Source organism: Podarcis bocagei, assembly GCF_964188305.1.
Source record: "Podarcis bocagei genome assembly, chromosome: 2".
Taxonomy (NCBI): domain Eukaryota; kingdom Metazoa; phylum Chordata; class Lepidosauria; order Squamata; family Lacertidae; genus Podarcis; species Podarcis bocagei.
Window position 1 is genome coordinate 3073443 of NC_138126.1, and position 12593 is coordinate 3086035.

The following is a 12593-nucleotide window of genomic DNA, read 5'->3' on the forward strand; positions in this document are numbered from 1 at the left end:
GGTGCCGCCGATAAATCCCACCCCAATCTGTGAACCAGCATGGTAAACTCAGTCCAGTACTCACGGACAGATCAGCTTCCCTGCTTGCAAGCCATTAACTGTCTGCGCACCACCCCTTCCTCAATATCGCTGGAAAACATGATATCCATTGCACGAAAGAACTTCATAGTGTGCTTTAAGACGTCATTGTGCGTTGCCATCAGGGGTCTAACCCAGTCCCTCGCCCCCCTCTCAAGATGCCCAATCACGAACGCAACTCGCGATTCCTCATCAGGGAACTCATCAAACTGCACATTAAGGGCATATTGCATCTCTGTCCTAAAGGCATGGTAGTCCTTGGGGTCCCCCCCAAACTTCTGCACCAATCCTGGTACCTTTCTGGGGAACTGGGTGGCTCTCCCCTTCTTGTCTGCATCCTGAGCCCTTCTCTCCTCAAGCCTCGCCGTCTGCAGCGCAAGTTGGACTTCCAACGCTCGGTATCTTTCTTCCAAGCTTGGACCAGCTCCAACCCCTGCTCCTCCGGTTCCGGCTGGGTCGCTCATGATGCTTTCTCCTGCACAGGCAGCGTACAGAGACTGTCAGACTGCTGTGATGGGATGATTAGCTGCTTGTGCGTAAAATCGTGCTCCCTCAGAGTTTGTGCGGCTCCACAAACCTCTGTGTGTGACAGAGCTCCTCAAACATGTCTGCTCTAATCACTCGTAGAGTCTGACAGTGGCTGTCTGCGGAAGCGCTTCCAGCATAGAAGCTCCTTAACGGAAACGCGTCTCCTGGACTCACGACGTGGCAGCTTCCGGCGAAGCATGGGTCTCCCTATGGGAGCTTCTGACACCTCCCCGCTGTTCTCGCTGGACGTGTCCCTCATCCCTCCCTCTTCCCTGCTAGTTCCTGCTTTGGCTGCTGCGTCTCTCTCAGCATTCATGAGATCCTCCTCCAGAGTACCCTCTCTCCCCCTGCTGGTCCCTGCTTTCGCTGCTGACTCCCTCCCAGCCTCTGTGAGTACTTCCACCTCCCATTCCTCCGATGTCAGTTCCCTGACAGGTACCTAAACATTTGAGAGTTCTACATCAACGTACCCACTGGGGAAGGGAGAAACTTATCGACACAATGCAACGCTGCTGGTATGCCCCAGGTCTTACACTTGCCGCTAAGACAGCCGTAAAGAATTGTCATACTTGCCAAAGTTTTAACCCAAAACATACCGCCAGATGTCCGCCAGGGGCCAGACCATGGGCTTTTGTTCCATTCGAAAGCCTTCAAATAGATTTCATAGATCTACCCCCATGCCAAGCCTACAAACATGCTTTGGTAATCATAGACCAGTTGACTGGGTGGGTAGAATGTTTCCCTACTCGCAGGGCAACTGCGCACATTGTTGCAAAAATTCTAATACAAGAAATCATACCTCGTTTTGGAGTCCCCAGGCATATAGACAGTGACAGGGGTTCACATTTCACATCAGATATAATCCAACAAATTGCCACTGCCCTCGGAATCAAATGGAAATTACATACCCCATACCATCCTCCTTCCTCCAGACAAGTCAAAAGAATGAACCAGCAGCTTAAATCACAGCTGGGAAAGCTTTGCAAAGAATCCGGCATCAAATGGGTAAATGCCCTTCCATTAGTTCTGCATAATTTAAGAGCATGCCCCCGCGGAAATCTCAAACTATCTCCCTACGAATTACCATTCGGACGCCCTTCCCCAGTATATAACACCCAGTTTCCAACATCAGAACTAGAGGTGGGCGAGTCAGAATTAACTAAATACGTAATACAACTCCAAAAGCAACTCATTACCCTTCACAGATACGCGGCCTCAGGTCAAAACATTCCTCTAGATGAAAACATCCACCCGTACCAACCAGGCGATTGGATACTAGCGAAGACTTACCATAAGGTACCCCTACAGCCCACTTGGGAAGGCCCTTACCAAGTACTTTTAACCACTCCAACTTCCGTTAAGGTAGCAGAAAAGACAGCCTGGTTACATCACACCCGCTGCAAACCCGCCTCAGCACCCGAACCTGCCTGTGACGACTCACCATACTGCACCCCAGACCGACCGGCAGACAGCGACACCGATACAGAGGACGACCAACAGACCGGACCAGATCGGGGCACGAATCGGGCCCAACAGACCGGACCAGATCGGGGCACGAATCGGGCCCAACAGACCGGACCCGACCAACCGCATTCATCAACCCATTGGACTTCCGAAATCATCCCAGCATCCGACCAGGACGACCAACCCCCAATTCGCCTCAAACTCCGTAAAACACACGCAGTTTGACAGCCCTGCAGTTTGACAGCTCCTCATTTTGACAGCTTGGCAGTTTGACAGCTCCGCTTCACACCGCTTCACGTTTGACAGCTCCGCAGTTTGACAGCTCCTCATTTTGACAGCTTGCCAGTTTGACAGCTCCGCTTCACACCGCTTCACGTTTGACAGCTCCACAGTTTGACAGCTCCGCTTCACACCGCTTCATTTCGACACCTCTACTTGACACCTCCACCACCAAATAGCCCCCGCTATTCACAATGACAACCACCATACCCACCTTGCTCATCCTTTCTATTACCTCTGCCCTTTCTCAACACACCATAACCACACACAGCTCATGCCCTGGATTACAAATGGAATACAAATAAAATATCTGGACTTTGGAATCGTTGATATGGTGAAAAGAGGGACACCAGACCGCCTAGGAGATTTTGACTTCTGCTTACCCGAAACCTGCGTTCTCCTTCGACATTCCATACTACCGACCCTCGCTACTCACCAAACTTGGGAACTTTTTATTCGCTCACCCTCCTACACTCCACTGGGCAGACTCATCCTCACCAGAGATGGCCCTTGGAACCGAGCCCACTGCCTCAATGGATCTTACGTACTCTTTTCTGATGGTACACCTGAACAAACTCTGAACTGGACACTTCTGGACAATGGGGGCGGTGACTCAGTTTATACTGACCAAAATCACCCCACAGACCACCTAATTCATGGATTTTACTGCCAACGAGTAGATTCCACTCCCCGCCAAACCATCCTACAAGGAGTTTGCCTCCGAAGGTACTGCTGCGTCTGGGACATCGGACTCGCCTCCAGTTGGGACGGGAAAGCGTACCTCGAGGGCTGGCATTACTCCGTTACGCCTCCAGCAGAATGGGACACTACCGGACCCCAAAGGTGCGGGGGCCTCGCCACAAACCTCACCTACCTACTCCGTCAAGACCCCCTTCACCCCCCGGTACTGCACCTCGACAAAGGGGGGAACTGTCAATATCCGAAAACCCTCAAAATAATGACTTTTTGTCCACTTGGCATTCCAACACCTACGTAAAACTGATCTCTCAAATTGCGAAACAGACAACAACCAAAGACTGCTGGACCTGTGCCAATGCCCCCTCACACCTCCACAGTGGCATACCATTTCTTGGAGTACCTCTCACCCTGCAACAACATCTCTCCGCTGACGTACAGTCCTGGAACCTGACTGCCGTGAATTTGACCCACCAATACATCTACCTAACTGGACCTACAACAGGCGATCTTTGCCGGAAATTCAGCGGGGATGACAAAGTCATCGGCGAGAGCACCTGTAAGTACACCATTGACATTGCTTTAAACGGCAGGATTACCCTATGGCACCACGGCAACCCCTCTGTCCAACCCACCTTGATGTCTGCATGGAAGCGCGTTATGACCCTACCCAACTCCTGGAGCCCCTCCCCGGTCTCCCAGTGCTTCTTCCGTACCTTCCTCACCGGCCGCATAGACTCATGCCTACAAGGGTTGTTCTGGGTTTGTGGCCACCGCGGCTATGTATGGGCAGGCCCCCACTCCCGTGGCACTTGTTATCTCGGCCTGATTTTGCCTGGAGTCCGGGTCACCCAAGATCTACCCCCCGGGAGGAGACGCAATAGGAGGGCAAAGGACTTGTCACAACTCTCCGACGTAGCAGCCAATAGTGAAACTTATGGCCGGGCTCTCTTTCCCGCATATGGAGCCGGCTCCAACCACGTCGATATCCTTAAATTAACGGACATCTTCTCGCTCTCCAGGCTTCAGCGAAAGCCTGCATTCACCCCATAGGATGCACACACATTTCCCCTTCATTTTTGGAGGGGGAAAAGTGCGTCCTATGGGGCGAAAAATACGGTACTTAACATTTAGCTTCTGTTACACATTATATCCACATAAGTCAATAGAAAAAGTATAAAGAGATGATGTTCAATATGTGCCCTTTGGGAAATTTGGTTTTGGCAACCACAAAACAACATCCTTGAAATCATATCATATTTAGAAATAACTTTGGCCACGTAGTAAACAACGGGTTTTTTCTTTTCAAATTTAATGAGTTTAGAGATTATTGTACACTAAGCGGGGCACTTTTATATATATCAATGCGTCTCATGTCTTAGTGTATCAAAGTGCCCCAACGAACATTTTCAAAAATCTAACAATTGTTAATAAAGCCACTGAACTTATTTGAAAATCACCTGTAATCCTGATTACTGAGTGGAATAACTTACCTTTGGTATTTTTAAATCTTAACTAAATGACGTAAAAAAGTGTTGGAACACTTTTACATTTCACATAATTTTTAGTTGGTCGTGCTAAAAACACACCTACTCTTTTCAAACGCCAATGGCTAACTGGCAGCCAGCGCAGTCGCAACTGTTCTGCTCACACATGTATAGGCACATTGGGGGGATGTCGCGACACGAATATCATCTCTTGATATTGAAATATTGTTGGTGTGTCAATGTCCCCCTTGCGTCATTGTGCCCCACCTCCCCCATTCCGCATTTTCAGAGGAGGGGGAAGAAGGGGAAAGTGTGTCCCACCAGATAAGACTCCCATCCTCCCTGGCCATGGGCCATCCTTCCTTGGGCAGGTGGTCCTTTGAGTCCAACCACATCTGGAGGGCCAGGGATGCCTCAACTCGGCATAGGCGGTTCCTCTAGGGCTCAGTGTTACTTGGGAGTTGGTGGAACTGGATCTTAAGGGTTCTTGAGACATTTCCGAGGGATTGTGATTGGTATCCAGACCCTAACAGTATAAAGCCAAGGTGTCCCCACTGAGCAGTTTATCAACCCTGCTGGTCGCTGGGGAAGACCTTCTGAAGGAAATGGTTTGCCCCCAACGTTAATTCCTTCCTTCATATGAAGAGAGGTATACAAATTTGATAAATAATTCCCAGTTGGAGCAGAATATGAAACTGATTTGAAGATTGATTTCTTCTTTACACATTATTGTTGTTGTTGTTATTGATATTATTAATAATAATATTATTATATTACATTCAGCTGGACACACCACTGGTTTCATCTTTCTTTTCTTCCCACAATCAGTGTTATTCACCTTTAATACTCACCTTTTTCAGTGACATACATATTTTTATCTTGTGATCTTCAGATGAAGAGAGGTATAACAGTTTAATAAATAATTCCCAGTTGGAGCAGAGCTAGAATATCCAGAAGCCCTTGGCCACCCAGGGCAAAGGAGGAAGAACAGTGAGAGAGGCCTGGACAGGGAATCTCCACTAAGATAAGCCAGTGTCAGGAAGCAGGTGCGAGACCCGGTGACATATAATTATTATAAATCATAATTGGGGTGGGTGTCTCAATCTGGCCCTCCCAGCAGTCAGGCTCCAGCTGCTTTCCTTCTGCATCTCCAGCTCTCTCCATTCAATAATGCAAGGCTGAGAGATGGAGGTCCAACCCCAAGAACATTCTCCAACTGAGCACTCCTTCAACCAACCACAAGCACAAAGCCTTGTCACTAGACTTATATATGGGTCTCCCAAAATGGTCAGTATGGACCTCCTGAGGCGAAAGGGAATGTGCAGGTGATTAATAAAGATCTAGAGGTTGAAGGGGACAAAATGCGGCCCAAGGGGTGGAGGATTATTGTGCAGAGGATGAAGAACTTCATGATGAACTTAGGACCCTGATGAATATTGGCCAGGTTCATGGAACATAGAGCAGCTCCTTTTCCTGTGAGAAACCCCTTTTTATAAAACGTAAAGCCCAAAGTTCAACCATATTATAAGATAATACTGCTTCATTAACAATAATTAAGGGTTATAAAAGGCTGATGATGCATGACCATTATTTTACATTATTTCATTTGCCTTTCCTAAAAATTTGGAACATATGGAGGACAGGAGAGATTGTAAAAGACGTGAAAATAAGAGCAGGTGCTAATTGTAATAGTACTCTGTTCTCTTCCTAGAAAACAAATAGGATTTTCTCCCCACCCCATCGAAAGAAGACAATAGAGAAGGCAGTCAGAATTTTGGTGGGCCATGTCCAATGGGACTAACGAAGAAACCATTTAAATAAATGGAGTGTGAAAAGAGAGAACATAAAGAATTTGAAAGTATGGAGTGTGGAAGGAGCTTCACTGAGAGTGGAAAACTTAGAAAACATCAATGGACTCACACAGGGGAGAAACCATTTAATTGCATGGAGTGTGGAAAGAGCTTCACTGAGAGTGGAAAACTTAGAATTCATCAACGGACTCACACAGGAGAGAAACCATTTAAATGCATGGAATGTGGAAAGAGCTTCTCTAAAAGTGGAAACCTTAGAATTCATCTACGGACTCACACAGGGGAGAAACCATTTAAATGTATGCAGTGTGGAAAGAGCTTCAGTCAGAGTGGAGAGCTTAGAATTCATCAATGGACTCACACAGGGGAGAAACCATTTAAATGCATGGAGTGTGGAAAGAGCTTCAGTCAGAGTGGACACCTCAGAATTCATCAACGGACTCACACAGGGGAGAAACCATTTAATTGCATGGAGTGTGGAAATAGCTACACTATTAGCAGAAGCCTTAGAATTCATCTACGGACTCACACTGCGGAGAAACCTTTTAAATGTATGGAGTGTGGAAAGAGCTTCAGTGGGAGTGGACACTTTAGAATACATCAATGGACTCACACAGGAGAGAAACCATTTGAATGTATGGAGTGTGGAAAGAGCTTCACTACTAGCGGAAGCCTTAGAATTCATCAACGGACTCACACAGGGGAGAAATCATTTAAATGCATGGAGTGTGGAAAGAGCTTCAGTCAGAGTGAACACCTTAGAATTCATCAACGGAGTCACACAGGGGAGAAACCATTTAAATGCATGGAGTGCGGAAAGAGCTTCAGTTAGAGTGGAAACCTTAGAATTCATCAACGGAGTCACACGGGGGAGAAGCCATTTAAATGCATGGAGTGTGGAAAGAGCTTCAGTCAGAGTGGAAACCTTAGAATTCATCAACGGAGTCACACAGGGGAGAAATCATTTAAATGCATGGAGTGCAGAAAGAGCTTCAGTCACAGTGGAAACCTTAGAATTCATCAACAGAGTCACACAGGGGAGAAACCATTTAAATGCATGGGGTGTGGAAAGAGCTTCAATAGAAATGGACACCTTAGAATTCATCAATGGACTCACACAGGAGAGAAACCATTTGAATGTATGGAGTGTGGAAAGAGCTTCACTACTAGCGGAAGCCTTAGAATTCATCAACGGACTCACACTGGGGAGAAACCTTTTAAATGTATGGAGTGTGGAAAGAGCTTCAGTGGGAGTGGACACCTTAGAATTCATCAATGGAGTCACACTGGGGAGAAACCATTTAAATGCATGGAGTGTGGAAAGAGCTTCAGTCAGAGTGGACAACTTAGAATTCATCAACGGTGTCACACTGGGGAGAAACCATTTAAATGTATGGAGTGTGGAAAGAGTTTCAGTGCAAATGGAGTTCTTACAAAACATCAACAAACTCATTCAGGGGAGAAACCGTATAAGTCCTAGGGAAGTGTACAGAGGTTCATTTGTAGTGGAAGTCTTACAAACCATCAAAAGACTCCGAGGGGTAAGAGCTGTAAGAATGGAAACACCTACAGGCCATCAATTAAAGAAGAGAAAGGGTTTAACTAGGAGGAGTATGGATCCTGCTTTGGTTATTATGCAACGCTTTTTAGAGAGTAGAACCTTTTTCTCTCCAAGTTGACATTTTCTTTCACATCAATAACAGGAAATCAATCTTAATTCCATGCAGCGTATGTTAGCTTCTGTTGTTTGTAACGTGGTCTAGACATTTATTTAAAGTAATGAAGGTAACATTTCACAATAGTAAGCCTAATCTAATATTTAATGTGAATCAGTCGTGTTGCTGCTGAATGAGGGTGGACTGAGAGTGAGCTGGTGTTGGTGTTTGGTGGGGGGAGTCGGAAATGTTTGTATCTGGGAATGGAGAGTTGCGCAAAGTGGAGCTGAGACTGGTGGTCTTGCATGAGGAGGGAAGGGGGCACAGGGAAGAAGGGGCCGTACCAGAGCATCTCAAAGCAATGTGCTGGGGGTGGGAACCATGGTGACACAGGTGTGTGTAGAATGCTATCCCCAAAATGAAACCGTAAGGATGAGTATAATGGGGAAGGAGGTTCAGGCAGGTCCCCAACCCAGAGTGCTAAGGGTCAGCTTCCTCCAAATCCACCAGCTGCCCCAAGGCAGGAGCCACCTCTTGGCCTGAGGGTGGAAAGCCTCCGTCCACCTTTGCGACTGGACATGATCCGAGGGCAGTGATGGCAAACCTTTTCCAGACCGAGTACCCAAACTGCAACGCAAAACCCACTTTTTCATCACAAAGTGCCAACTATTGCAATGCACTCTGTGTGGGGCTACCTTTGAAGGTGACCCGGAAACTACAACTAATGCAGAATGCGGCAGCTGCACTGGTGACTGGGAGCAGCCGCCGAGACCACAGAACACAGGTCTAGAAAGGCCTATATTGGCTCCCAGTACGTTTCCGAGCACAATTCAAAGCGTTGGTGCTGAACTTTAAAGCCCTAAATGGCCTCGGTCCAGTATACCTGAAGGAGCGTCTCCACCCTCATCGTTCTGTCCAGACACCGAGGTCCAGCGCCAAGGACCTTCTGGCAGTTGTCTCCCTGCGAGAAGGCAAGTTACAGGGAACCAGGCAGAGGGCCTTCTTGGTGGTGGCACCCGCCCTGTGGAACACCCTCACACCAGATGTCAAAAAGAACAACTACCACCAGACTTTTAGAAGACATCTGAAAGCAGCCCTGTTTAGGGAAGCTTTTAACGTTTGATGCATTATTGTAATTTAATATTTTGTTGGAAGCCGCCCAAAGTGGCCCAGCCAGATGGGCAGGGTATAAATAATAAATTATTATTATTACTATAACGCGGCAATTCTACCTGTATATTTAATCTTTTTTCTGTTTGTTTCACATTTCTTCTTTATGACTACTGTTGTAATAAATAATCCTTCATAAAAGTTATTTCCTTACATTCTTCATTAAATTGTCTTTCCATTGATCTGTAATGTTATGGTATAACTCAGTGCTTTTTTTCCTTAAAAAAAATGCTTAGGGGGTACTTGTTCCGTTCGCAAAGTAAAGGAAGGATGGAACTCTGATTAATAAGACTACACACAGAGGCTTGAACCAGCAAGACTCTGGGAAGGGTGCGTATAATCGTCTCTCTGTGCTTGTCCGATTCCCACAGCCCCCGGCCCGGGCCGTTTTATTCACAAAAGAACTTTTTACAGAGTGTTTGTAAGAACTAATCAGATTTCTTCTGAGCATTTCCACAAACCCACGTGGAGAGAAAGTTAAACTACTAAAACTAATTAAGCACAAATATTTCTGGGGTAAACAAAGAAGAGCATTTAGCAACCCCGGAGGTCATAAACAAGCAATACACATGATAAGGAGGATGACCAGGAGGACAGCGGATCATTATCACCTTCATGTGAGATCTGTTTCCTGGCCCTAAGATTAAGATCCTAAGATTACCATATAGAAACCTACTTCAAAGAAACTTGCCCACTATCTTTATGGCCCAGGATGCCTGCCTGGCGAAGCAAGAAGCAACTGGGCTGTGTACGGGACAGGAGAAATGGGCAACAGGGAAAAGGGCATGAAAAGGGCACGAATGTAGAATCTTATGGGATTTAATCGGAAATTATCGTCAATATATCAAACCCAGTCAACACAATGTCTTCATGGTGGACACGATGGCTTGATGTATATTTTATAATTCCTCATGGTAATCCCATCTGATCCCTACAGTACTCTCATTTTGACTCAAGAAAATCACCACCCGGGGGAGGGGATAAATACAGTTGTAATTGGGGAAAATAAATACAGTGGTACCTCAGTTTTCAAACAGCTTAGTTCTCAAACTGCTTGCAACCTGAACTCTTCAAACCCAGAAACGAGTGTTCCAGTTTTGGAACTTTTTTTGGAAGCCGAACATGCTCTGTTCTGAGTATAACTTCCATTTTGAGTGCCAGACTTCTCTTTTCCTTTTGAGGGAAGGCGGGCCGGGCGGCAAGTAGGAATGGGATGGGGCTGCTCCGCTAGGCAGCGTTGCTGCTTGCACGGGAAGAGGAGCTGGATTGGGGCTGCTGAGCTGGGGAGGGACAGGCTCCGTCACCCTTTCCGTTGAGGGGTTTGAGGCTGCACTCCCCTCAAGGGAGAATTTGAAAGGAGCCCCCCCCCCGCCTCAGATCCCCTGCAACCCCGTGAAGGCAGCCAGGCTGAATAGTTGCTGGGGTTGGGGAAGGTGGAGGCAGCCCGGAAGCTGCATCTGAGAGCCTCTGCACCACCTGAAGGCAGCCAGCCGCTCCTCAGCGGATCTCTCAGTGCAAAGCCTCCACTTCTGAGAGATCTCCGCCCTGCTCTTGAACAGGGGTGCCTTCAGAGGTCTTCCAAAAGGTATGGAATTCTCTCTTTGACATCTGATATTGGGGGGGGTGTTCCACAGAGAGGGTGCCACTACCGAGAAGGCCCTCTGCCTGGTACCCTGTAAATGTGAGGGAACTGCCAAAAGACCCTCGCAAGTGGACCTCCGTGATGATGGGGGGATATTTTCTTTTCTTTGTGTTAGATGGATGTTAAAACAAGGTGTGATTGACATGGGCATGTCTGGATCACAGATTTCTGCCCAACACCAGACCTCACCTGGAGTACTGCGTCCAGTTCTGGGCACCACAGTTCAAGAAGGACACTTGACAAACTGGAACGTGTCCAGAGGAGGGCAACCAAAATGGTCAAAGGCCTGGAAATGATGCCTTATGAGGAACGGCTAAGGGAGCTGGGCATGTTTAGCCTGGAGAAGAGGAGGTTAAGGGGTGATATGATAGCCATGTTCAAATATATAAAAGGATGTCACATAGAGGAGGGAGAAAGGTTGTTTTCTGCTGCTCCAGAGAAGCGGACACGGAGCAATGGATCCAAACTACAAGAAAGAAGATTCCACCTAAACATTAGGAAGAACTTCCTGACAGTAAGAGCTGTTTGACAGTGGAATTTGCTGCCCAGGAGTGTGGTGGAGTCTCCTACTTTGGAGGTCTTTAAGCAGAGGCTTGACAACCATATGTCAGGAGTGCTCTGATGGTGTTTCCTGCTTGGCAGGGGGTTGGACTCGATGGCCCTTGTGGTCTCTTCCAACTCTATGATTCTATGAAATCTTTTGATAGTCTTTCTTTTGAATGGGGGGGGGGGGGGTTTCAATCTGGCCAGTCCCCACACAAAAGAATAAATGGAAACGTATCAAAAAGGGCAGCATTTGGAAACCACCTGGTTGCAAACCACTCTGGGTCCTTTGGCCTCCTGCCAGCAGAACTGCCTGAACTGGGAGCAGAGTAGGACTTACTTCCGAGTAAGCAGGCATCAGATGGAAAATTGTGTATCAATAAGGCTTTTGGCCGTGAATTTATACCTACAGCTAAAAGGAAAAAAGAGAGGAGGTTCTTTATGCAGGCCCCAAACTAGACCCCAAGCAGCTATTTAAGGACAGTGAGGGAAGAATTATGAGTTTGGAAGTGACACTGGGAGGAAGGAAGAACAGTCCTGGAGGAAGAATTATACACAGCAAATGGGAAGAAATCAGACTTTGACATACTGTATGGGATGCAGGCAGTGGTGAGGGGCTTTTTATACAGCCTTCTTTCTAGAGAAGCTCCAAAAGCCAGATCTATGAGCAGAAATCAGGGCGAATGAGAAGAAATCCCCTCAGGAAGCAGGGATCCCGGGGAATCTGCCTCCTCGGCGCCTGAAACTGAGGTGAGGCTCAGATCCCGAAGGGCGGGAAGTTGGGAAAAGGCGGGAAAAGTCGTTGAGGGGAAGCAGCAGCGGGGGGAGGGGCTCCTCCTCTCTCGCCCCTCAGAGACACGACGGGGACCCTCTTGGGAGGGGGGCAGAAAGGGGTCTCTCTCTCCCCCCCTCACAACCCCATTGCAGCGGGAGGAGGGGCTCCTCCTCTCTCGCCCCTCAGAGACACGACGGGGACCCTCTTGGGAGGGGGGCAGAAAGGGGTCTCTCCCAGAAAGGGGTCTCTCTCTCTCCCCCCCCTCACAACCCCATGGCACTCCTCTCATGGCGGAAGGGGACCCCACCCTCTCCCTGCCTGGCGAGGGGGTCTCTGGGCGCAGGAGAGCCTGGGGGGAGGAGAGGAAAGGAAGCGCCCCTTCTCTCTCAGGCAGCCCCATGTCTCTTCCCACCCCCGAGGCTGGGTCCATCTCTGGGCTTCACAGAGGACCCCCCTGGGCTGGGG

General features: G+C 47.9%; 1 protein-coding gene across 1 annotated transcript in view; it reads right to left on the reverse strand.

Annotated features, from left to right (window-relative positions):
* LOC308580918 (uncharacterized protein) overlaps positions 1-12593 on the reverse strand; it is a 161170-nt gene that overhangs the window by 141408 nt on the left and 7169 nt on the right. The window lies entirely within an intron of this gene.